General features: G+C 37.4%; 1 protein-coding gene and 1 pseudogene across 2 annotated transcripts in view; one reads left to right on the top strand and one right to left on the bottom strand.

The window, feature by feature from the left end:
- LOC129778049 (coiled-coil domain-containing protein 85C-A) overlaps positions 1-27,819 on the top strand; it is a 162,120-nt gene that overhangs the window by 118,613 nt on the left and 15,688 nt on the right. The window lies entirely within an intron of this gene.
- LOC129781007 (U4 spliceosomal RNA) lies at positions 23,586-23,662 on the bottom strand (annotated as a pseudogene).

Raw genomic sequence — 27,819 nt, 5'->3', positions numbered from 1 at the left:
TGGCGATGTACAACATAACCTTTTTATCAAACTTGTGCTTGAACTTGTATTTCACTTCAGGCGGTGTGGATGACTTGTCACTGGAGTAGTAATTATCATTTCCTGGAATATGCGTTTTGGACAGCGGAAAATAGCTTTCGTCGTCCAGAACGAAAGACGTCCCGCGGTATTTTTTGGTCATCCACAGACACTGTGATTTAACCATCTCAATCTGTTCCTCCGTGTACTCCGGCGACCTCGTCTTCTTCCTGCAGACGATTCCTTCCATCTTGAGGGTCCGATGGATCAATACGTGGGAGCAGCCATATTTCCGACCGGCGTCACGCAGGCTGGTTGCGTCCTTGTTGTCAAACAGCTTCTTCAACGATGTCTTCCTTTGCTTCGTCATTATCGTCACCGGACGACCACTTCCGACCTTCCGCTCTACGTTCAGGGAACCCAGGATACGAAATACCGTACTGACAGGTACATTTTCTTCCTTAAAATGTGCGACCGTGAACTTTTTTCCTTGCTGGAAACGCGTTTCGTAGAATCGTACAATGCGTTCGCGGAGCACGTGCTGTTTCGGCGCCATCTTTGCTTTGACTAAATTCAAACTAAAGGGTGTGTCACATCAAATTGCATCACGGAAAAAACGCTGTAGAAATTCGCCCAGTAGACCGATCCTTTTGAAAATTTTAGACAGTAAAATAAAAACTATTAAACAACTTTTGGCATTTTCTTTTTATTCATACTTCGAGCCCAAGCCCGTATGCTCGCACCTTCCTCTTTACCCCGTCCATAAGGTTCTGTACAACGTCAGGTTGTAGTTTTTTTTTAACAGAAATCCATTTTCTCTTGAAGTCCGCCTCCGATTTGACAACTTTTGGGTTCTTCCGGAGCGCCTGCTTCATAATCGCTCAATATTTTTCTATTGGGCGAAGCTCCAGCGCGTTGGGCGGGTTCATTTCCTTTGGCACAAGGTGACCCCGTTGGCTTCGTACCACTCCAACACGTCCTTTGAATAGTGGCACGAAGCGAGATCCGGCCAGAAGATGGTCGGGCCCTCGTGCTGCTTCAATAGTGGTAGTAAGCGCTTCTGTAGGCACTCCTTAAGGTAAACCTGTCCGTTTACCGAGCCGGTCATCACGAAGGGGGCGCTCCGCTTTCCGCAAGAACAGATCGCTTGCCACACCATGTACTTTTTGGAAAACTTGGATAGTTTCTGATTGCGAATCTCCTCCGGAACGCTGAATTTGTCCTCTGCGGAGAAGAACAACAGGCCCGACAGCTGACGAAAGTCCGCTTTGACGTAGGTTTCGTCGTCCATTACCAGGCAATGCGGCTTCGTCAGCATTTCGGTGTACAGCTTCCGGGCTCGCGTCTTCCCCACCATGTTTTGCCTTTCGTCGCGGTTAGGAGCCTTCTGAACCTTGTATGTACGCAGGCCCTCCCGCTGCTTGGTCCGCTGGACGAATGAACTTGACAAATTTAGCTTATTGGCGACATCCCGGACCGAACTTCTCGGATCACGTCTAAACTGCTTAACTACGCGCTTGTGATCTTTTTCACTGACGGAGCATCCATTTTTGCCGTTCTTCACCTTCCGGTCGATGGTTAGGTTCTCGAAGTATCGTTTTAGGACTCTGCTGACCGTGGATTGGACGATTCCCAGCATCTTACCGATGTCCCGATGTGATAACTCCGGATTCTCGAAATGAGTGCACAGGATTAATTCACGACGCTCTTTTTCGTTCGACGACATTTTTCCAAATTTACGAAAAATTGACAGTGAAACATGGCCAACGTGATCTATACACTCTTATCTGATTATAAGCGAAAGCTGAAGATATAATTCCTAAAAATTAAATTTCTACAGCGTTTTTTCCGTGATGCAATTTGATGTGACACACCCTTTAGCAAAGCCAAACACGCCTACTGGAGAAAGAAAATTTTACGCTCTTTATTTGAGTTACTGGAAGGTATTGAAAAAAATCTCATTTTTTATTTAACACCCGTTACTACTGAAAGTAAGAAAGCAGCCGATTCTGACCCGATCCGCTCCATTTTGTTTCAGTTCGCATATATGGTGTAAGCAGGTAATGAAATTTCATCAATTTAAAAACAATTATAACTACATTTCTGTGAGCAGGGTGCCATAAAAAAAACTGTGTTTTTGGTCTCAAAAAATCTTTTTATCTGTGATTTTTCTCAGAAAATCTGTATCGAAAATTGTATTAACCCTCTGCGGTCGTTTATCTGCTCTCAGTCACCATAGTAGAGAAGTATACTAATACAGGTCGGACTCGATTATCCGGAGTATTTTATTTTTGATTTTCCGCAATTTTGAATAATTTGTATAATAATTCTATATTGAATAGCTAATATGGGTATCAAAAGAAAGGGCTTCACTTGTAGAAAGCAGTTATTTATGAAAAATGCAAATCCAAGATGGCGTCCACTACAAAATGGCGGATTTAATATTTTCTCAGAACCTCATCAATGTGGGTATCAAATGAAAGGACTTGACCAGTAGAACACAGTTATTCATGAAAAATGCAAATCAAAAATGGCCACCACCGCAATATATATTTTTTATAACCCCATCAATATGGGTATCAAATGAAAGGGCTTGACTAGTAGAATACAGTTATTTATGAAAAATTAATATCTAAGATGGCGGCCACTACAATTTTTTTTTATTAAATCGTTTATTTTTACAGGCTTAGTAACATAAGTTTAAAGGAGCCAAACTCCTGACTGTATTGTTACAAGTATATATAAACATTTTTACTTAATTCCACTACAAAATGGCGGGTTACATATTTTCTCAGAACCCCATCAATGTGGGTATCTAATGAAAGGGCTTGACTAATAGAATACTGTTATTTATGAAAAATTCAAATCCACAATGGCCACCACCACAAAATGGCGCCATATATATTTTTTTCACAACCCCATCAATATGGGTATCAAATGAAAGGGCTTGACTAGTAGAACACAGTATTTATGAAAAATGCAAATCTAAGACGGCAACCACTACAAAATGGCGGGTTACATATTTTCTCAGAACCCCATCAATATGGGTATCAAATGAAAAGGCTTGACTAGTAGAACATAGTTATTTATGAAAAAAGCCCAAAAATGTATCAAAAGAAAGTTCTCGACTAGTAGAACATAGCAGATAATGAAAAATCCAATTTCAAGATGGCCGCAGTCCCCAAACAACTAATTACTTTTTGAATGGTTTCATTCAGCTTGACCTGTTTTTATGTATGTTTGAATGTTTGTTGGGTTGTCCCACATTAATAGAAAATTGACCCCGTTCCTGTTGAATGATTGATCTGAAATTTGGAACATACATATAATTCTATTAAATGTCATTATAAAACTGCGTATTCCATGATCTTGAAAAAATCAATTTGGCCGCCGCAAAAACAATGGCTGAATGGCTCGATTTGGAGAATACACTACACTATGAACAACATGAATTCGAAAAGGTCGCCGCCACAATCCCCTTACTATTGGTATCAAATGAAATGAATTGACTAATAGAATACAGTACAGGTCGGACTCGATTATATGTGATTCGATTATTTACAATTTTGGACTCGATTATATTCAGTTTGGAAAAAAATATTTTTTTTATATTTCAAGTATGGCTTATTTCATGAAGAAATGTAACCTTTCAACGTGAAGGTGAAGTTTAAGTGGCTATTACATATACAGTGGGGTAAAAATCGAGATTTTGCTTGAATTTTCACCAGGAATTGTTTATATCGATATTGCAGCCAAATTAAGGAAGGTCTTGTAAGACTTTAAACTTTTGCAGTTCATTCGTCTCTAGCCTTGAGAAAGGCCCTTTGAAAACTCTACTCTATTTACTCCAGCGCTACCACCTCCACCCTCTTGATGATAGAAAATGTGCGTCAAAGAACAAATTGTGGAGTGGTTAAAGAACTTCATTTTAATTGATAGAAACAATCTAGTTTAATATAAATTTTTAGGATAAAATTAATAATAACACATTAAAAATTATTAACTTTTAAGTGTTTCACTTCCAAAATGTTATTAAAATTCACTAATTTAGTTGTTCCACTACTATATCCTGTATTAAATTTTCTTATCTTTCAAATGAAAGCATCAGAATCGTCTTCCGTAGCATACTTTTTAATGTAAAGCCAGTTTGAAGCAACAGAGTCCGAAACAAAAAATAGTTCTGTAACTCTGTCATTGTTGAAATTCGAACATATGCTTAGGAGAATTTTTTTCATCAAATATTATCGTCTATCACCTCCTGAGAGAATCTGGATAAATTTTCTTTTTCGTGCGAGAAAGGTATTTTCTGACTTTAAGGGGATGAATCAAAAATCAAACTCCTCTTCATTTAAAAAACCGAAAAATACATGCAAAAAAAACAAATAAAGAAAAAAAAATGTTTTGACTCGATTATCCGGAGGATTCGATTATCCGGAAAAATAAAATCAATACTCCAGATAATCGAGTCCGACCTGTATTATAATTTATGCAACAATGAATAAGTTCACACTTTTTTTAAACGAATTTTAAATTTTAACTTATTCACGAACCAAAATGGTGCTACTATGAATGATAGATATCGGTACTTAGTAAAATCAAAAGTTATCATCTAGGCTTGAGGAAAGAAGTAATGGAAAACTACATGTTTTGCAGCATTGTGTAAACAGCATTATTCTGTATGTTCAAACAGAACGATAAAAGGCGAAAGACGCCAAACTAATTATTTTTGTGATACATTCCGCATCCGCTGTGTTCTCCAGATCTGGCCCCCAGCGACTATTTTCTGTTCGCAGATCTGAGTGAATGCTCGCTGGCAAGAATCTTAAAGCCGGTGATGAAGGGATTACCGAAACTGAGGCCTATTTTGAGGAAAAACCGAAAGTACTACTATCTATATATATATAAAAATGGAGTGATGTCTGTCTGTCTTTCTGTCTTTCTGTCTGTCTGATTCTTATGGACTCGGAAACTACTGAACCGATCGACATGAAAATTGGTATGTAGGGATTTTTGGGGTCGAGGAAGGTTCTTATGATAGTTCGAGATCTCTCCCCCACTCTAAGGGGGGGCTGCCATACAAAAGAAACACAAATTCCTGCATTACTCGGAAATTAATCAAACAAACGCAACCAGATTTGCCATGTGGAGGTTTTAGGGGGCAATAAATGTTTCTATGGTAGCTAGACACTCCTCCCCCCTCTCTAAGGGGGGCTGCCAAACTAATAAAGCAGTAATATCTGCATAACTCAAGAACTAATCAAGCAAACAGAACCAAAGTTGGCATGTGAGGGCAATAAATGGTTCTATGGTGGATAGACACTCCTCCCCCCTCTCTAAGGATTCTTCCACGTTCATACATGAAACAGATTTTGAACAATGAAAAATCCCAATACAAATGCAATTAATACACACTATCATAGTCCTATGTCAAGATCTCGTCCGTGCCCCTAGGTCCAGACCCATGAACTTTTTTCAAAATACGTTCGATCTACGGAATGGTTGACACAAATATACTGTTCTTGTCATTGATGTAGTCAACACATAGGAGTGTGTCCTACTCGTAAAAAGATGATTTTTCCTGAAAGGTGAGGTTTAATGTTAAATGTTAAAAATATTGTAAAAATGTTAAATGTTAATGTATTTTAACAGAAAAGTAGTATTTGTAGTATTCGGATTAATTGTAATATTTTGTATAAAATGGTACAAATTTTTAATACAGCTTTTTGGAAGAAAAAGCCACAGAGGGTTGTGTCTGAGACACGACCGCATAGTTAACGTAGGATTCCGTTAGGCTATCTGTTGATTTTCAATATGTTTGAAAAATCACATCGTTAAACTCTTTGATAATGATTTGTTAACCCTGAAAAGGATCGTTTTGTTTGGTTATTGGGTATTGTTTGTTCACTCCACCAGTGTTTACCGAATGATGATGACAGAAAGATGGTAAACAGACGTTGGATGGTGCGAGTCAGATAAAAGATACCAAAGTGCAACGAGATATGATGAAAACCGCCCTCTGTGATCCTAGACGAAATGCCTCCTGTGTTATGTATGGACGAAATAAAGAAAAAAAAACTCACCAATGTAATATAAGATAAATACCAATACCGAACAAAATCATCATTTTTTCTCATCAGTATAAACATGGTACTTTAATATTGAGAAAACATATTTGAAATGGAAAAGATAATTTTCTTTTATAATTTATACTTTCAGAGTGTTTATTCAACCCAATGCTAATTTTAATTAGACTAACAACACCTAATACTATATGTAGAGCATATGGGAAGCATATGAGCATATCGAATCATTTTTAACACAACCATATATCATTTTACATTTACACTTGTACTAAAGTTTTCACAATGCATGCAATGCAATTTGTACCCCAATATGTTCCCGAAAGACGTAATCCTACGTCAAAACTACGGACGAAAAAAAAATTTACCCCTTCGGTATAGATGGAAATGTGGCAACACTTATGGGCACCCTAATGAAAAAAAAAATACGGGTTCAATATTTTGCAATAAGGAACTAAACTGACAATTTTCTCGAAAATCTGAGAACCACTGTATCGGTTTGGCATGGGATTTGGATTAGTAGAATTGAAGCCATTCAATATCGGTTCATTAATTTTTCACCGAGTTTTCATCCTTGGTCCCTTCAGCCTTGCATGTTTGCGACATTTACCCGATGGAATACTTACCCGAATGAAGAAGGAAAAAATTCGACAATTCAGATTATGACTTTTGTCGAATCTTTTGTTACGAAGTAAAATGTGAATAAGGAAATTCGAAAAAGAGGTTGAAGACTCCGCTATGCCATTTTCAGAAATTAGTGTAGCCACAATTGACATGCCGTCTTTTTTCCTTTCCATATTGCTCTTTAAGCCCAAGAGATCATTCAGAAATGAGCATAGGTTATAGAATATTCCGAAAATTAAGCAGCCCATAAAACATTTGAATGAAAATGTGAAAATGAATAGATAAGAACAAAAATGGAACTTACGTATTTACCACCGCAGCGCAGTTTTTATCATGAATTTATTATTTCGTGATGAAATTTGTTCTGAGATCAATTTAATGGGGGTGAAGTTCGCCGACCCGCCGTCGGAAGCGGCGGCCTCTCGCAAGCAAACCTGTGTTCCACCGATTGCCCGGTTTGTTTGAAACATAGTAGACGATCCTTTAGTTAGGTCCGACCAAGGGTTAGCGAGCGTCGGACGGCATACGTTTACCTGGTGCATTACGTTTGCCCGGTTGATTAACCATGTCATGTATTTTGATCTCATAATAAATTTTATTGCGAAAAAATAAATTCATAATTAAAATTGCATTTCAGTGTCATACGTACCTAAGTATCGAAAATTGTCAGCATTCTTTTAAGTAAACGGGCTGCATCCATATGAATGAATAACTTCATAATACGTTATAAAACTGCAGCATTTCACTTTTCATTATTTTGAAAAGGGTTTTATTCAACGCCACTTTTTCTCAAATTACACTATCCACGAAAAATACTTTTTTTTTATGGGAATGAACGTACGACACAAATATAATCTTCATATAACACTGATCAGAAAATATATATATATACAAATACTTCCTAATTCTTTCGAGTAATTGTTATATTCGGGTAACTTTTGCATTCGTGTATTTGTTACATTCGGGTGAGTGGAATCCGGGTGAATGTCTTTCGGATAACTGTCTTTCGGGTGAGCGGGTTTCGGGTAAATGTGACACAATTCTCTCGTGCAGCAAATGCGGTTTTCATGCAAAACGTGCGAAAAAAAATAACTCACTTATCGTAATCGTAAACTCACTTATCGTAATGCATCGAGATGTTGACGAAATTCTGGCGAATTTTTTTTTATTATTGTTATTATTTCAAAATAGCATTAGCTCTGCCCATATTGGGTACCATAGAAGCGTCAAATGTATTTGCTTCTATTCATTCAGAAATCACCATTTTCATTTGTATTGTAACGTTCGTTTATATTTTTTTCTCGTGAAAGACTTTGGAAATTTTCTGGGACAATCCTCAATATTTCATGAATTTTTTTTTGTGTCGGAACTTGTTTCACGGTTATAGATCTCGAACAACTTTCTTTGTTAACCTTGTTTGTTAGTCATCTAATTCAGCCTCCTTTAAAGTAGAGTATTTTTTGACACTCCAATACAAATAACGAAATTCGAATTTTTTACTGTTATTAATTAAAAGTAAGCAGCTGAATATAATTCATGGAAGTATAAAGAGCTATGAAATAACATAAAAACGTAATCATCGATTGTGGTTTAATTGGAGTAAGAATCAGAACATAGCATAACTGAATGCTCGAAACAAACATATTTTTAACATTTCATGCAGTTGTTGCGTGTTTTTCGGGTCTTTTTTCGAAGAGAAGAATGTATAACGACATTCTAGATAATTACCAGATGATAAAGGTTCTGGAATATAAAATTTGCATGTTTCTAATATTCTTTGTCTCTGTTTTCTTGGTAAACTAAGAATTAATGCCTTTTTCTAGATGGGGCATAAAAAGATGATATAAAAGGATTTCTAGGAACTTCCTTTTCTTGTTTTCTTGTCGATATTGTCCATTATAAAAAGTATTCCCGAAACTGTAACTGGTAAAATTACCATAAGCTACCGACTAGTTTATAGTTTACTGTTTACAATTCTTCCACAAGTGAAATTCTTTCACAAGTGTGTATATGTATGACCATTATATTTAGCGAATAACTATACGAAAGTCAAACATTTATATTTTACTTTTGAACGTATGAATCTAACGACGAATATATCGACGAATAGTTAATATATGGATCCGTTCAATCCGGTTACAAAAGGGACTGAAATCAAATAAGAATAGTCCGGTAATGATCTTATGCATTATATTCAATAAATATTCCATGCCACTAAAATTAACTTCATTTCATTCAACAATATTCTAGAATATGACAAAATGCACTTGTCCAAAAAAGTTACTCCTATACTCGCGTCGGTGTGTCAGACCGAAAGTGTAAAAAAAGTGACACATGCGATACGTTAAACGATGACGAACGACGAATAACGAAGCTAGAGAGAATCGCAAAGTCGTAGTGTTGATATTTTCTGAGAAATGAACGAATTATTGATTTCTCGGTTTGACCAATGCGCGAGTATAGGAGTGTTAAGGTTCAATTGAGAAACATCCCAATAAAATCGAGGAATCAATCTTTTTACGCGTGATTTTTCACCCATTTTTCACGCGATTTTCTTGAAAATACTCGATACTGCTTGACCATTTAATTTGTATTGTCATGTTTGTTTATATTGTTTCTCGTGAAAGACTTTGGAAAATTTCTGGGACAATCCCCAATATTTCATGAAATTTTTTCTGTGTCATTACTTGTTTCACGGTCATAGGTCTCGAACAACTTTCTTTGATAATGTTCGATTGGGAAACATCCCAATAAAATCGAGCAATCAATCTTTTTACGCGTGATTTTCCACACATTTTTTACGCGTTTTTCTTGAAAATACTCGATACTGCTTTTGACCTGCGCTCCGTTGGGAAGAGAAATCCAGCGAGTGTGGCTGAGACGGGGTGTATAACGATAACGCGACGATCTTTTTTACACGATTTCTTAAAATTACACGATTTTTCAATGGTTTTGATTTTTTGGTTTTTTGCACGAATGCAAAAATAAGAATCCAGTGTACCGTCCAAAACATTCGGTCCGAAGTAGCTGGAAAGATCACGCAATTTACGTTACAACTACTTATTGAGCATGAGGTGTGAGATGTTCGAAGTACATAGAATACTCAGAAACGCCATGTTTTATATTCGTTATTTTATTACAGTTCTCATGGTGTCCACACTAATGCGGATACATACCCTGAAAACGACGAAATTATGCTTTGTTTGTCTCCGGATGTTGTTTCTAACGAGAAATCTGATTTCTGAACATCAGTGCGATGAGAAGCGGTGATTGTAGTTCCGGATAAGGAAATCGAGGTTACGCACTGATAGATCAATGTTTGGCATAACAGTTCAATTCAATCAGATCTGGTTTAATCTTTCCTGTTGTAAAGTTGAAACAAAACCCTGCTGTAACACTTCATTAAGAGGACAGAGTGGCGTGTAGATTGATGGGTACAATACTGACATCAGAATCGAGAAACAAAAAATGTTGCAACAAGCCAGAAAGCCCAAAATATGTTAAACCGTTCATAATGAAACGTAACTCCCCAGCATGTGGCTTTCTCACGCTCACCGAGCGTATATTCGGAAAGCAAACAATCGCCAATTTCCTGCTGCCAAAAATCATCAAGCAAAAGATTCACCTCTTAGCTACGCCTGCCTTCGCTCATGCGTGTGATCATGTTTCGTGGGCCAGAAAATGTGTGTTTTTCGGGACCGATGGGTGGCAGAGGGGGGTGCACAACGAACAGAGTGTGATGGGGCCGAAGCAGAAGTAGTGCATCGATCACCTACCGAGCCTGCTGCTGGCACTTCAAAAATCGAACCGGACACGTTTATTACCGCTGGATAAAACTTCCATTTCATGCTTAATTAACCGTACACCTCGATACCCGTTGAGAGGTACTAATCATATTTGAACACGGTGCGAGATTTTGGCCAAATTCTGCTACCGCAAACGGGTATTGCTACTTTTTTTTTGAGGTACATGAAATTGTAGATTTTCTACAGCAGCAGCAGGTTTTCCACGCACATGTTGACTTTGGTTATTACCTTGCGCAGGTAGACGCGGTTTGAGCGAACGTGGCGCTTATGGAGAGCAATAAAAATGTCACACTGGCAATCAAACTTCCAGCTTGACTGAATGCAATGATGCTTTAAACAAGAGCAAAGCGAATTGTATACTTTCAAGATCTATTAACAACATTGTATTTTTTCTGTCGATGCTTCCTTCGGATGGTTCATCTGTGACTTATTTCACGCCTTTGCTTCCTTTCTAAAAAAAGCTTCATCAAACGCAAATCTGTTTATTACCACCGCTCGTCGAATATATGCAACCATAACAACCGGTAAGCCACCACCGGCAGCGGAGGAGGGGTGGAAAAGAGCACAACATTTATCAGGCGGCCCATTTACACGCTCACTCGGTTATCATGAATCGTGAAAAGTCACGTACTCTGCCGGGCTAATTTACATTTCGTTCTGTACCATTTAACGATGTTTTTTTCTTTCTTCTTATTTTGCTCATTTCGTCAGAATGGGAGATGATGCTCTTTCGCGCCTGTCACGTCCTGCCGAAGAGGACGCGAACGGCGGCTGGATGATGATGATGATGATGATGCTGCACGGTTCGGTGCGCGATCTCACCAACAATGAAGAAAGAAGCCCTCGTCATTCGATTGATTCCGCGCGAAAGTACATGCTTCTGCATGGTTTGTATGCAACACCAACAACCGATCAGCTGCGCGAGTGAGAAAAAATCGTGTTTTCATATTACGAAAAAATATTTTCAATCTCACCCACTCTTGGCACCCTTATCGCCGCCATCCTCGGAAACTGCTCCACCATCGACACCGCTACCATTGGGTTTGATTTTATTTTTATGCTCACGGAGCAGCATGAAATCACGTTCACCTATCAAAGAAATGTTCCGTTCTCTTTTGGAATGCCGGGTGATTGTAGCTTGATTTGTTACCGTCTGAGGCCTCGCAACTTTGGCTCTAGGGTCGTTCACCCTGCTGAAGTGGAGAAATATAAGAATATGAACATAGGGTTAATTCAAGGTATACTAATAACAAATTCTTCCATCCTTCGGACAACTTTCCCACCTCTGCTTACCAGCCGAAGCGCTACTCAGCACGTGCGTGACCTATCGATGTGACAAGTAATGATCGGAAGTAGGCAATTGATTAAGCCGCATGTAGTAAAAATTCCCAACTAACCACTACCAATGCGTCGCGCGCCAATTTAACCGTTTGTAATATAGGAGAACTGGGGGTAAGCCCGCCACTGGAGGTGAGACCGCCACCCCTGAGTTTTACTAGAAAACTATGATTAACTATGTTTTTGAACACTGTACATGTTAGTATTTATGAACCGTCAAATGTCAAAATATCAATCAAAACAAACGCGAGTGCCGATGATGCGGTAGTGGAGTTTAGGCTTTTATTCTTGAGCGAGGTTTCAAATCCCTTTTCTTTGCTCTGCACTTTGTCCCCTGGATTGTTAACTATCACTGGGATTCGAGTGGAGATAAGTTAAAGGAAAAAATTAATGGGAATAGTCTTAAAAAAATAAAAAATAAAATAAATGTAAAATATTTATTAAAAATGTAAAATAAATGTTTGATGTTGGGGTAAGACCGTCAACCTTTGGTGAACTTCGTTTTTATATTTGGTTTGGAAAATTGACTGTTGCTTGCAAAATTGCCGTTTGGAAGCACTGATATTGTTTATATATCATGGAAAATAATCTAGACCAGGGGTTCTCAAACTATTTTGGGCAATAGACCCTTTTTCCAGAATTTAGTGGTACCTTAGGCCTCTATAGCCAAATTTTTAAAACAAAAAAAAATATTTCTCGTTTTTGTCTTATTCATACAAAATTCATTCTAATTAAAAGACTTTGCGGTTGGTTCACCTGTTATATGGCCGTAACAACTATATTGCCACTCACAAAGAATATTTTGTTTGCCGCAACATTATTTCAAGATTTTCCTTCGGGCCACTGAAAATGTATAATGGTTATATGGGAGTCATTTATATGTACAGGGTGGGCCATTTAAAGTGGAAGCATTTGTTTTTGCAATAGCAAAGTAAAGAAGTGGAATTTTAATTTTTTTTTTTGAAATTAATTTATTTTGGTCCAAGGAGATTTGTTCTAACTACTTTTTGATTATGATATCTCGTAAATGACCGCCTCTGGCCTTGACCGCAAAATGTGCCCTTTTTTCGGCATTTTCCATAACTTTGCCCAATGTTTCGGCCGATATGGCAGCAATTTCTTGTCGGATATTGTCTTTCAGCGCAGCCAGGGTCCTTGGTTTACCAGTGTATACCTTGGATTTTATATATCCCCATATAAAAAAAAGTCAGGAGGCGTCAAATCAGGTGATCTCGGTGGCCAGTCATAATCGCCGTTTTTCGATATTAATCTTCCGGGGAACATTTCGCGCAATAATTTGGTCGTGGCAGCCGCTGTATGGCATGTAGCGCCGTTTATACGGAAACATTTTCAAATCAACACGAATTATGCGTCGGAGAGTGGTTCGAGCGATGCCTAACTCTTGCGAACGATGGCGACCTGATGTCGATGGAGTCTCTGCAACACTGGCTCGAACGGCATCAATATTCTCGTCGAAACGTCTTGGTCGTTGTCTGGACAGATGACTGGCATTACCAACACTACCAGACGATATAAATTTGGCATATAATCGACGTATAGTGTTGTTTCCAGGCGATGTTTTAACTTTATTTTTATTTTTCCACGCACGTTTAGTTAACACAATTGAGAAGTTATTTTGAATGTACAGCTGAACAATTTCAGCGCGTTGTTTAGGTGTGTATTGTTCCATGGTTAAAATTGTACTGAAATGACGCTTCCAACGCGGTATGACATTTGTTAATCTGACATCTCTGTCAAAAGTTATGGGGTTGCCAGATGCTTCCACGTTAAATGGCCCACCCTGTATTAAAAATTACGATTTAAGAGCACCGGCAAAAAATTCTGTTTAAATTCGTCAATAAGTTTTTCACTGTAAGCGTTCTATCTAGGATCTACTGTGTAAGTTCATGCAGTTTTTTCAATAAAAAATTATGTATTTGATGAATAAATAAATTTTTGTATTTTTTCTTTGTAAGTCTACAGCAAATTTTTTTTTCGCTGCACTACAGATATGTTCGAGAAATTTTGAGTGCTTTAACCAGACGTTGTTATGTCATTACCTTTGTCTGGGTCCCTTCACATTGCTCAATTCCGGGTAACGAGAGGGCTGACTCATTGGCAAAGGTAGGTGCAATTGAAGGCGATATTTATCAGCGTCAAATCGCTGAATGAATTTTATTCTTTAGTCCGTAAAAATCCCATCGCTGTGTTATTAAATTAGTTACAGTTTCGGGAATACTTTTTATAATGGACAATATCGACAAGAAAACAAGAAAAGGAAGTTCCTAGAAATCCTTTTATATCATCTTTTTATGCCCCATCTAGAAAAAGGCATTAATTCTTAGTTTACCAAGAAAACAGAGACAAAGAATATTAGAAACATGCAAATTTTATATTCCAGAACCTTTATCATCTGGTAATTATCTAGAATGTCGTTATACATTCTTCTCTTCGAAAAAAGACCCGAAAACACGCAACAACTGCATGAAATGTTAAAACTATGTTTGTTTCGAGCATGCAGTTATGCTATGTTCTGATTCTTACTCCAATTAAACCACAATCGATGATTACGTTTTTATGTTATTTCATAGCTCTTTATACTTCCATGAATTATATTCAGCTGCTTACTTTTAATTAATAACAGTAAAAAATTCGAATTTCGTTATTTGTATTGGAGTGTCAAAAAATACTCTACTTTAAAGGAGGCTGAATTAGATGACTAACAAACAAGGTTAACAAAGAAAGTTGTTCGAGATCTATAACCGTGAAACAAGTTCCGACACAAAAAAAAATTCATGAAATATTGAGGATTGTCCCAGAAAATTTCCAAAGTCTTTCACGAGAAAAAAATATAAACGAACGTTACAATACAAATGAAAATTGTGATTTCTGAATGAATAGAAGCAAATACATTTGACGCTTCTATGGTACCCAATATGGGCAGAGCTAATGCTGTTTTGAAATAATAACAATAATAAAAAAATTCGCCAGAATTTCGTCAACATCTCGATGCATTACGATAAGTGATTTTACGATTACGATAAGTGAGTTATTTTTTTTCGCACGTTTTGCATGAAAACCGCATTTGCTGCACGAGATAATTGTGTCACATTTACCTGAAACCCGCTCACGTAAACGTAAAGGGAACGAAGATGAATTGGGTCGGTGGCTTCACTCGATTATCCCTAAGGTTAGCCTCAAACAATGGTTCAAAAGTCTGGACTTGAGTCGGGACTTTATTCGCACCTTCTCTCCACTCATGTCCAATCACTGTTCGTTAGACGCGCTACTCTTTCGTTTTAATCTTGTCGATGGCAATATCTGTGCTTGTGGCCAAGGTTACCATGACATCGAACACGTTGTTTGGTCGTGCGAGGAGTATCTTGTTGCCAGATCGAATTTAGAAAACTCTCTTCGGGCTAGAGGAAGGCAGCCCTATGTGCCGGTGAGAGATATGTTGGCTCGGTTAGACCTTGATTACATGTCCCAAATATATGTCTTCCTGAAAGCTATCGATCTTCGTGTGTGATTGTCCTTATATCCTTATATTTTCCTTTTCCTTTTCCTTCGCGAGAAATCAAATCCCTTCTTACTAACAATAGAATAAGGTGAGATGTAAATACATATTAGATATAAGATAGGCATAAGAATTGAGTATGATGAATGTGAGTGTGAACATTGTCAACATATCCTTATATCCCTTCCTTTTCCTGAAAAAAATGTCACCCTTCTAAACTCGAGCAAACCGCGAGTAATCGGTTCTCTACTTCATTAACATTAGAATTAATAAAAATTGTTTATATATACTCACAAGTTTGAGTCGATTCCTTGCCTAGTTTCCACGGCCTTATAAAGAGTTAAACCAGGGTTGCCAGGTGTTGAACAGAAATCTGGATGTTAGAAAATCAAAAGCCTGGATTTTTGTCGACATTTTTTATATTTGATTACAAATTTTATTGAACATTTTCACGAGAACGTCATTTGATGATTGTGGAAGCGGAAACGGTTTGCTGATGAGCAATGACAATGAAGTGCCTTTCTCAAGGCAGGTGAAGAAGGAGTTTGGATTGAGCTTGTCCACAAGGGCCCTTCTCAGGACTAGAACTGCAAAAGTTTAATGTCTCTACAATTCAACACAATCAATCAATCAACGTCTGATGTGTAAAACATGGTTTAACAGTTATTTCTTCTTATCATATATTGACGCATTATACTTAAACTTGATGGTTGCAGACATGTACACCAAACCACTTTCTTCGGTGTTCAGTAAATTAATTTTTTTTGCGGGAATGCCATTTCCCATCACGCATAGTTGTGGATAGAACTTTACCCCAAAACATGATTACATTGACTCGTTCTTCCGGAGAATAGTCTGAAAAATCAACATTACGCAGCTCTCTGAATTCCTCATCAATTGGCTGAATAATTTCTCTGGGAACCAGATTAGGAAAATTTTCAGTAAGTGGTAGAATGGTTTGATTTTTTTTTTGACGACATTGGACGGGTCCAGCATGGTCAGATTTATTATAACCGTGTCATTGAAGTTGAAGTTGATGCATTACATAAGCCTTAAATTCGCCGATCAACAGATATATTTTCATTGTTTACGTACTCCCTAATTAATGGTTTAACCATTGTCCCAACCTACACAGTTTCCAAGCTCTCGTAATTTTGTTGATCAAACGCAACTTTATTAAGATCTTTTAGCGTTTGCATGAACCCATTTGTGAAAAGAAAAACATCCAATACCGTGCTGAAGTCGTGAAAGGCTCTAATGAAGAATTGGTAGGACTCTCACTTTGAGATAGCTTGCTCATGTTGTTAATCATTTTGAGTATGTATGACAAAAATGTCAAATAAATATTAGTCTACCGCTTTGGCGTTTCCAACATGATTAATATGTTTCACAAATCCAAAGTAGATTCGGAGTGGTTCAAATCTGTCAAGCACTTTTTGCACCACTGTTTCCAGTGAAAGCCAACTAGTCGCGCATGGATGCAGCAATTTCAAGGGTTTTAATTCAAGAATTTCCTGAATCTCATCACACTTACTAGTGCGCAAGGGACTGCAGCTAAGACAACTATTGGTTTCTCAATTTCATCTGAAATATGCTTACACGCATACGAAGAGCATAAGGCAGAACTATAGCAAAATACACTTCATAATAAAAAGCGATGGACAATCTCTTTTAATACGTTCGTCGCCCAACGCGACGTTTTTGAGTTTCTTGCAAGGCTCAACTTGCGAATAAATTATTAAATTAAGATCAAACTTAGTTTGTAGACAACTTTTACGTGATCTAGCAACATTTTTCGTAATTTGAAGACGAATTGACAACAATTAAGCACGTCAAAGTCATATTATATGATTTTCGCAAAAAACTGTAGTACAAACCATCCGTACTGTAAATTAATAAAAGTATAGTTTAAACATTATAATAAAATGGTTACGATTTTATTATTTTTCTGCCCATCCAGTTACATTTAAGTGCCTATTCTATAAAATTTCTTCTAAAAATACTATTCAATTTAAACGAGGAAAGTGTCACCCATATCTGGGTGACGGGGTGACGAAAGTGTTAAGCAAAGCGCCAAGTGAGTTGCTTGGTGAAGTCATGGTCCTTGCTCCATCAGCCCCACAGCCAATCGAATATATTCGGTATGCAATTTTGTCCCTGTTGAACAACGAAACCATCTCGTCATACAACGTTCTAGAATCCGCGTCGGTAATCTGTATGAGGTCATAAAAACAATCATTCATGAACAGTATACCATCCTCCCAATAGCTAGTTCTGGCTACTAAGAGAGCTCATTAGGGTGGCAGCGAAAATGGTCATGTCAAATTTCAAGAACCGACCATACACATTTTGTTTACGGTCCAAAAAAATGACCTGTGCAAAATTTCAGCTCAATCGGACATGATTTAGGAGTGCCTCAAAGCTCTCAAAGTTTTGATGTTTTGATCCTCGAAAATCTTCCAAGGGGGGAGTGAAGGAAAAAATTTGGCCGAAAACGACTTTTAGGGACCTGAGTGGCCAAAAAATCAAAACTTTGAGTGCTTTGGGGCACCCCTAAATCATGTTCGATTGAGCAGAAAATTTGCACAGACCATTTTTTTTGGGCCAATAAACAAATTGTACATGGTCGGTTTTTTAAATTCGCTGATGAAATTTTTTTCATACATCCATTGTCAACCTAGTGTAAACACATGGATCTTTTAAGCAGCGGCGTAGTGTGTGGGTGGCAAACGGGGACACTAATACCTACAAATTTGCGGTCAAAGGATGAAATATAGAAAATTGTTTGAATTTTAATAAAAAATACCAAATTTCAAAGAAATCGCTAAAAAAATCATTTTAAAAATTAAAAATGTCAAAAGCGTATTTTTTAAAAATTCTCATAAAAATCATATAAATAGCCCTTACAATTTCCAACGAGTTGTCCATACATCAGAAAATAGGCACTTTTACAAGGAAAAAGTTTTTTGAAACAAATTACAACTAATTATAATTTTGTTTTAAGTCAAGATAGCGATATAGTTTATTCGACAACTATTATTCCAGTGAATCAATTTTCCAGACATTCATTGGAAAGCTACTGTTATTGCGCGTCTTTTTCAGTATATGTCAAAAAGTTGAAGCGTAAACAACATAGTTTTTTGCCACTTAGAATATGTCGAATTTCATACCAACGAGAGTGTTTTCGCGGAGAGTGTTACTTCATTACTTCATTATTAAGAAAAAACTGCGAAATGTCATCGCATTTTGGTGGAAGCTTATGGTGACCATGCTCCTACTGAGCGAACGTGTCAGACGCGGTTTGCACGGTTTAATAGTGGTAATTTTTTTAATCACAAACGCAACAAGAACTTGCAGATACACTTGGAGTAGCTCAGCAAGCCATATCCGATCATTTAAAAGCTATGGGAATGATCCGAAAGATAGGACATTGGGTGCCGTATTAATTGAAGCCACTAGACGTCGAACGCATTTATTTCACGTGCGAACAACTGCTCCAACAGCATAAAAGAAAGGGTTTTTTTGCATCGAATCGTTACTGGCGATCAAAAGTGGGTCCATTACGACAATCCTAAACGTCGGGCAACGTATGGATACCTCGGCCATGCATCAACATCGACGGCCGCGCGGAATATTCACGGCCAGAAGGTTATGCTGTCTATTTGGTGGGACCAGGTGGGTATGGTGTACTATGAGCTGCTAATACCGAATGAAACCATTACGGGGGACCTCTACCGACGACAATTGATGCGTTTGAGCCGTGCACTGAAGGAAAAACGACCACATTACGAGCAAAAACACGATAAAGTTATTTTGCAGCACGACAATGCTCGACCGCATGTCGCGAAACCGGTCAAAACATATTTTGAAACGTTGAAATGAGAGGTCCTATCCCACCCGCCATATTCTTCAGACATTGCTCCATCCGATACTACCTTGTTCGTTCGATGCAAGTGCTTGGTTGACCAGCACTTCTCCAATTTTGATGAAGCAAAGGATCCATGAATTGCCAAAAAGATGGGACAAGTTGTGACTAGCGATGGGCAATACTTTGAATTTTAAATTTGTAACCACTTTTTGCAGAATAAAGCATTAATTTTTGAAGAAAAAAACCAAGAAACTTACCGGCACTCCTGTTAATTTCTGGAGTACTAGGCATTTTTGTACGGAGACTCCTAAATGCAATAATAAATAAAAAAAAGGTAGCAGAACATGTAAATCGCGATAATTTAAACATAAAAATGTTACGAATTAAACATTAATAGTAATTTTTCAAAGAAAAACATGAAAAAGTTGTTATTATTAAAACTTTTTCCCTGTGAAGGTGCCCATCTTTCGATGACTTGTTGAAAATTGTATGTGCTATTCATATCTATTTTTTTTCGGAATTTTATAAAAACATGATTTCAAGAAAAACGACATTCAATTTTCAAAATATGTCTTTTTCATTGATTTTTTTCATAAATTTGGTTGACATTTTTTAATGAAAACATAAATAATTTCCTACATTACATTCTTTGACTAAAAATTTGTGGGTCTGATAGATTTAGTGAGACAATTTTTTTGAAATTTTGAGTTTGTTTTCAATTTTTTTTTCCAAAAATCTTAATTAAAAACTATAAGGTCTACAAAATGTTGGTTAAAGGTTGAAATGTAGGAAATTATGAAGGTATTCATTAAAAAATATAAAAAAAAAATTGAAAAAAAAAATTCATTGAAAAAAAATGTATGTTGAAAATCAAAATTCATTTTTATCGAAAAAATGTGTTTTTCTAATTCTAAAAAAATAGATATAAATAGTGCTTACAATTTTCAACTAGTCACCCATACATCGGAAGATGGGCACCTTTACATGTAAAAAGTTTCTAACAACTACTTTTTCATGTTTTCTTTGAAAAATTACTATTGACATTTTTATTTAATTAATTACTATTTAACATTTTTATGTATAAATAATCGCGATTTACATGTTCTGAAAACTTTTTTTCTCAAGAACATGTCAAACGCGTGAGTTTACACACAAGAATGTTACGAGTATAGCATTATTTTTTCTGGAGTCTTCATACAAAAATTATATTCCTTATATTCCAGAAACTATAAAAGTCAGAAAGTTGACGTCTTCGACAAAAGTTCGTATATTAATAAGATCGAAAACTTTATCGAATAAAGTGTATCTTGACTTTAAACAGAATTAGGATTAGCTGTGAAATGAAAAAGTTGTTGTTAGAAAAACTTTTTTCCTGTAAAAGTGCCCATCTTTCGATGTATGGACGACTTGTTGGGAGTTCTAAGTTTTTTTTTGAGAATTAGAAAAAAAATTTTTGAGAAAAATTAGTTTCTCTTTTAAAATATTTTTTTCCAGCGAAATTTATTGAAAAAAAATGTCTGGTACGTTTTTTTATGGAAATATAAACAATTTTTCACATTTCATCCTCCGACTAGAATTTTGTAGGTATTATAGTTTTTGAGTTATAAATTATTGTAAAAAAATAGGAACAAATTCATGGCTCTTTTAAAAAGTAGTCTAATTCTTTTTTGAAGTTGAAATTTAAACCCACAATGTTTCACTCTTATCTGAATTGCTGCATAAAATTATTCTATGTACATATAAAAAACAAATAAAAAAATGTGTTTTTTATTCGATTATATACAGTGAGAAGAAATCGGAGGCTGTATATAATCAAGTCCGCCCTGTACTTAGGTCCGCCCTGTAGGATTAGGATAGGACTGTAATTAGCTGGGTTCTCGGCGTCTGAATTATCATAAAATTGAAGTTTTGTATGAAGCTTATATTCTAAAAACAAATTTTTCATTTGTTGGTACAAGATCGGTCCAACTGTTCAAATGTAACGAATTTTCTAGAATGACTGATTTGGCCAAAATCGATGAAGGCGAAAAAGACCGAATTTTCAGAGCACCTTTCTTCAGGATTGTGTGTTCAACGTCTATTAGTTTCAACTGAATCGTGCAGCTCAACATAAGTTTCAAGTAAATACAAACTTCAATGATTTGCCACCAAAAAGCCCCACTGGTATGAAATGATTGCAATTTCAAAACCATCTTTTTTCTTGTTCCATCACGAATAACACCCACCATTTCCTTCTCAATTGCGTAACTTTGCAAAAGTCGTATCGATCGAAACGTACATCAGCATCTTCTTTATCTCAATCGAACAGAACCAAAGTCAAATCTATTCCGGAAAGCAAATGGGAGGAGTGGGTTGGGTTAAGAAGTTGGCGCAGCAATCAGACAGAAAAGTAAGTAATTTTCGGATAATGATAATTGCATTTACGCGCAAGAAGAAACGCAATGCAGCAGAGATCTGATGTTTTCTTTCCCGCGGTGTTTGGCGGATTCCTAGAATGGCCGGAGCGGTGGCGGCTGGCAGTCGGAGAACCGTGCGGCAACTGCGAAATGTGGCTCAAGAATTGCGCTGTTGTTGGTTGTTTGAATCTGAGTGTGTGTGTTGTTTTTTTTTTACTCTGTATCGCGAGGTTACACTGGAATTCCGTGCTAATTATTTACCGCTAATGGACAATTGCTTAATTTGCTATTTGATTCTGTTGCTTCCCACGAAAGCAATGGGGAAATAGAAATGGTGAAATATTTGGAATAGTGCAACCGCTGTTGGATTTGAACATTCAGGTCGAATATGATTCGAGGGCGGCGCCACTGGTTATTGGTGAGGAACCGCGTTGGTTCATTGGTTCAGGGAAGTTAACCAAGTAGGGGAATGTGTTCACCCTAAGGAACATGCCCATTTCCTGTGTCCACATACCTCTAAAATTCCCGTTCTTCGAAGAATATTGTAACTCAACTTATTGCAGTTCAAGATAGTAAGCGTTTTTTATTATGAAAATTTAAAATAGTACATTTTTCATTATTAGAAAAAAGGGTAGAAAATTGAACATTTTTTTTAGTGGGGGGCAAAGTGGTCACTCGCACATATCACGCTAGACGAGATAGATTTCTGCGATTTCTGCATTTGTTTAAATCATTATTGAAATAGTAGGTACATGTATGAAATAAGCTAGGCCTATTCACCTAGAATCGTAATTGAAATTTTCTCATACGTACAAAAACGTAGTAGGAAGCACATAACGTTGTTCAAAATGAGGCTTGGTTTTGGTTCAGGGGGAATATTTTTCCTGGGCCAAAACCACAAAAGGGACCCCTTTAGGATCAGAAGGTGATAAGGTATATCAGCTTTTGAAAACAGAACAACGAAATGGGAAAAATGCGTAATCGCTGAAATTGAACAAAATATCTTTTCATCTCCCCTAGAATATGTGAACAGTCGTTCAAACTAGAATTTCGAAACGCACAAAACTACGGCCGAAAGGCTACCGAGAGAGCGATTTTTGTTTTTATTTATATCTTCAATAGTCAATAGTCACAGTTATATTACTAAACAAGCAGGTGACCACTTAACCCCACGTGACCACATTACCCCCACTACCCCTACATAATAGGACGACATTTTGTCAAAGAATTTCATTTTCATTTTCCTTAATTTTTTTGTTTGTAATTATGAATATTCGGAAATATGTGTTCTAAGTTACTGTAAACTGAACAATTTTAAAGTGTTGTACAATAAGTGTATAAGTGATTGAAATTGAACACAGTACAATTCTACAGGGTGGTTCATAGCAACTTGCTTAAAAAATAAAACGTAATTCGAGTTATACAACTATTTCTGAAATTTCCGGAACAAATCTAAATAATTAATCTTAAAATATTATACGGTATATACGATATCAGCGGGAAATTCAATGCGAAATATTTTCTGCTGATGCCTGATTCGATACAATGATTGTCCTTTCAGTTTTCGGGACGTGGGGAAACTTTATACGGAGATAGATTTCGGTAAAACTATTGATGCAATTCAAGTGATTCATTTTAATATTTGGGATATAAGTCCGTATAGTGTTCATTTGTGTCGTTTGTGGAACTTGTTTGGTTGGATACCGAAGCTACCAAAAGCCCATTATGGACATATTGTAAACTTCTTTAGTTTCCAATAATTTTACAGCATTTCTGGTTTCGATTGCGATTTATGCTAGGGGTGTGGCGTTACGTAGCCTGGTTTGTACTGGTAAAGTAAGTGTTTGAACATATAATTCAACATACAAAAGCTATGGATGGGTTATACCTATGATATAACCGCAAGGTTGACGTAGGACTGTCGTTGGCTTAGTAATCATTTGTGTTTTTTCAATTAGCAATAATCGCACCTCGGATGTTCCTCATTGAGTACGATATCGCTGCTGCGCAATTCTATCTTTTGTATGTATTGATTAAATTATTGATTAAACTAATGAAAGAAATAATTCACGAATTCAATTGCAAACAATTCCCAATTTAGGTCAATTCATGCATTATGGTAGTGGTTATCACAGCATATAGTTATCAACATTTTTCCTAATCATCAAACGGTATGCGTAGAAGTTGAACCCGCTTTACAACGTGCTAGCGAAACGAATTCCGGAGTGTAAAAATGCTTGGGAGTATAAACGAACTGCCAAGATCTGCAATGCCGATTTTCTCAACTTATTGGCTTCGGAATCTGTGTTGGGAAAACACATTCTGGTTTGCAAAAACGCAAACGAGTACAAAAGTTCCCGCTGCTTGCATCTAATTTGCAATGCCAGTTTTCCCTGGCTCCATGGTTTTGAAGTCTGTGTTAGGGAAACATCCATTCATTCCAGCGATGGTACCTCAATCGTTGTGCAATCGTAACTGAGTAGATTTCCGAGTGACACTCGTTTTTTTACCGATTGATGTGGTTCCAATAGCCTGTTTCGGAAGCAATTTTAAAGCTTTTGAAACAAGTTTTTGGATCAAAAAGTAACACTCATAGAACGCGTAGTCATTTTATCTTTTGAATGAAGTGTATATCAACCTTTTCGTTCAGTTTTTTTGGAGCTATTAACGCTCAAAATCTCGATCCCCGGCGTAACGCTTTCGTTTACGAAACTTTGAACTTACACCTCAGTATAGAAATGAAAGACGTAGTCCTACGTCAAAAAAGTGATGGTATCTTTTGCCTGATGTTCACATTGCGCTACAGGGTGTTGTGAGACGAGCAGCGTTTAACTTGCGTATCACGAATTCCAACAGATCCAGTCATTCATATTTTTCGCCGTTGGCAACGCCTGAAAATAATAACAAAATGTGTGTGTGTGTGTCTGATGCAAAAAATATAGAAGCACTATCCACCAGACGGTATGACAATCGATGCATCCGATGAAGAAAATTGCACTATTGTGTGCAACACCATCGACATTTCGAAGAGATTCTGTTATTAGGCTTTGTATTGAGCAAAAGCTGGGTAGGTTATACCTATGATTTGACCGCAAGGTTGACGTGGGACCGTTGGCGTAGTAATTACTTTTTTGAATTGATTGATTGATTTTTTTTTGGTTATAGATTTATTTGATTAATTGAATGAAACAATTTTCGAATTCAATTGAATTCAACATATTTGCTGTGCAAGTAAAAAGACGGGTGGGTAATGTCGGGGACATAACCGGAGTGACGTAGGACTATACAAAGGGGACAGTTTTTGTTAAATATATATTTTAAATATATTGTTTTATTTTCTTCTCCTACGTGAATACCTACCTATCTACCTTAAAAATGGATTAGTTTACTGTTTACTCTTCATGAATATGTTGATGGTTCTGAAAAGAACCTTTGGTGTTGTGTTTTTGTTATCACTCGATATTCCCATCTTGTTCGGTTAAACCTTCCTGTTTAGCTATTGCGTTTGCCACTCGCCACAGCTTTCACAGTTGGAAAATTTCTTCCCATCCAGCTTGTGACATGTTGTTCAGTAAATTACATTTGATGCGACGTGCCGGAGAAACACTTTGCCACTCACTGAAACTAATTGTTGCCTTGATGAGCGCCGAACCGAAGCTGCTCTGTTCTTGATGCGGGTTTTCTGATTGTCGTGAGCAGCTTTGCAAGCCAACTCGAGCACTCCGACGGCCGAAACTCTATAATCGCTGTTAGGTATACTGGTGCTCCGGCACCAATCCGTTCGGCCTAGTTACCCTTGCGGAACAATCAGTGAATGCGACCAACAGGGAACTAGAGACTTGCACGGTTCGAGTGAGACTTTGCCTTTCCCTTAACTTGTCCTCCTTTGTTACGTCCACGATGCCGTACAACCACACGGGTTTACAGTTTGAAAGAAAATAAGATATTTTTTTGGGGTCCGCGTGTTTTATACCCTAGCGGTACACACTCACAGGATAGAGACAAATCGGCAGACTCAGCCAGAGGGGCGAGTCCAACGAGACGAACGAATGAGCGTTAAAAGGGAGCGATGGCAAAAAAATACATTCATTACGATTTGTTCCCTCGTTGGATTCACATGCAGGCTAAAAAGGGTCCTTTTCAGGATCACAAAATTATCTTCAATCTATAGAGTTTATTGTTTTGTTATCACTCGATATCCCCATCTTGTTCGGCTAAACCTTGCTGTTTAGCGATTTGCCACTCGCCACAGCTTTCACAGTTGGAAAATTTCTTCCCATCCAGCTTGTGACATATTTTACAGTAAATTACATTCAATGGCACGTCGCATTACCACCACTCAGTATCGGATTGGAGGTAATTTTAACCTGTAATTGAACATTTGCGATGACAGTGGTACAGTGTCGACTTTCAATGTGGGGTCATAATTTGGACCCCGAACTCTATGTTTACAAAAATGTCCAACTAAATATGTCGCATTACATGTCCGTCCAATTAGCTAAATGTCGAACTAATTGTAAATTACTGTACTTTCAATCTAGAAACAATTTAAGAATTGGTGAAAATTGAATAATCAGGAAAGTCTCCAACTATCAATAAGCACAGAACAACTGCCAAATTCACATACTCATCAGATCCTGGCAAGCAAATTATGAAAAAATCAATTTGTGTTTTATTATTATTTTGGATAATGTTTTAGAAAGCATTGAATTGTATTTCGTAAACTCTTTTTTGGAAGGTTTAATGGCCCTGAAAAGCGCCTTGTTTTATGGAATGGTTCCAATTTAGAAAACTTACTACTCGTGGTTTTGAAAAAAACCATTTCGAACGCCCTCGATGCCGCCTTGTTCTGGATTTGCCACCAAAGCAGTGTGTATAAAGAACAAACTTTTTTCTTCTGCTACCTGATGCCGTTTTGCGATTGCGTTTGCCACTCGCCACTCGCTGCAACTGCCTGTTGTCTTGATGTCCACCGAACCGAATGTGTTCTGTTCCGAATGCGGGTTTTCTTATCGTCGCGAGCAGCTTTGCCAGCTAACTCGATCACTTCGGCGGCCGAAACTATATAACGCCGGATAGGTGGACTGGTGCACTGGTACTAACGCGCTCGGCCTAGCTACCCTTGCGGGGAACTCCAGATCAACACGGTTCGAGCGGGATTTTGCCTTTCCCTTCACTTTTCCTCCTTTACCATGTCCAGACATGGCTGCTTGGGTTGGTTTGTTGATGTGTTGTGATGCGAACCGATGTGGTGTACGGTTTGAATGAGAATGATCGTTACGGCAGCGGAGCGGGGATTTTTAAGCTGACTGGCTGGCTCGAGAATTACGCATGTGTGAGACTGCGACCAATGTTTCGTTCATTTTTTTCGTTTTCCTTTCCAATCGTGCTTCATTCTATTTCGCTGCTGCTCTGGTTGCCCGTTTTGGTCGGTTCGATTTGAGGAGCACAAAATGGACCAATCAAAAATGGGCACATAGTGCATTTTGACAATGCTTGATATTTCACAATTATTCAATTATTTATCTCAAGAAAAATGAAGTGTTATTCGTTATGATAGATGCGTAGATATATTTCCTATCAATTGATGCAAAAACCTTTGCGATCTATTGAGAGATGCTCGAGTTATAAGCGTTCCAAATCTTGCATTTTTTCCTACTTGTTCAGTGCCTAGATTTCCATTTCACCCCCTATATCTTCCGGTTAGACGTAGTCCTACGTCAAAAAATTTAACAAACGCCATGTAATGTAAGACACCTTAGTTTGGGTGGCTATGTTAGGGAAAACATTTCGATGGGAACAAAAGTTCCCCAGGCATCTTGGTTTAGATGGATCTGTTGGGCGAACCCTAAATCGGGCCAACCGAAGCGTGGCAGTTGATGGGTAGAAATATTTCCTATCCAATGATGCAAACATCTTTACGATCTAATAATACGATGCGATGCGACCCCAAGGGTTGAGCTTTTTGGTAAGAAAGCGCTGATTGGGACTGACAGTTACATAATAAGAAAATAAAAATATATAAGGTTTGTTTTCGGATGTTTTACAAAATGTGACTACTTTCTAGTCGAATTTCTGACTATTTTCTATTTATACAATAAGTAACTTCGGAAGCTGGGGCCAACACTGATATTGTGCAAACGATTTTCATGGGGGCCTGAATGGAAAGCAC

This window comes from Toxorhynchites rutilus, chromosome 3 (genome assembly GCF_029784135.1).
Source record: "Toxorhynchites rutilus septentrionalis strain SRP chromosome 3, ASM2978413v1, whole genome shotgun sequence".
NCBI lineage: Eukaryota > Metazoa > Arthropoda > Insecta > Diptera > Culicidae > Toxorhynchites > Toxorhynchites rutilus.
This window is presented reverse-complemented; position numbering and strand designations above follow the sequence as displayed.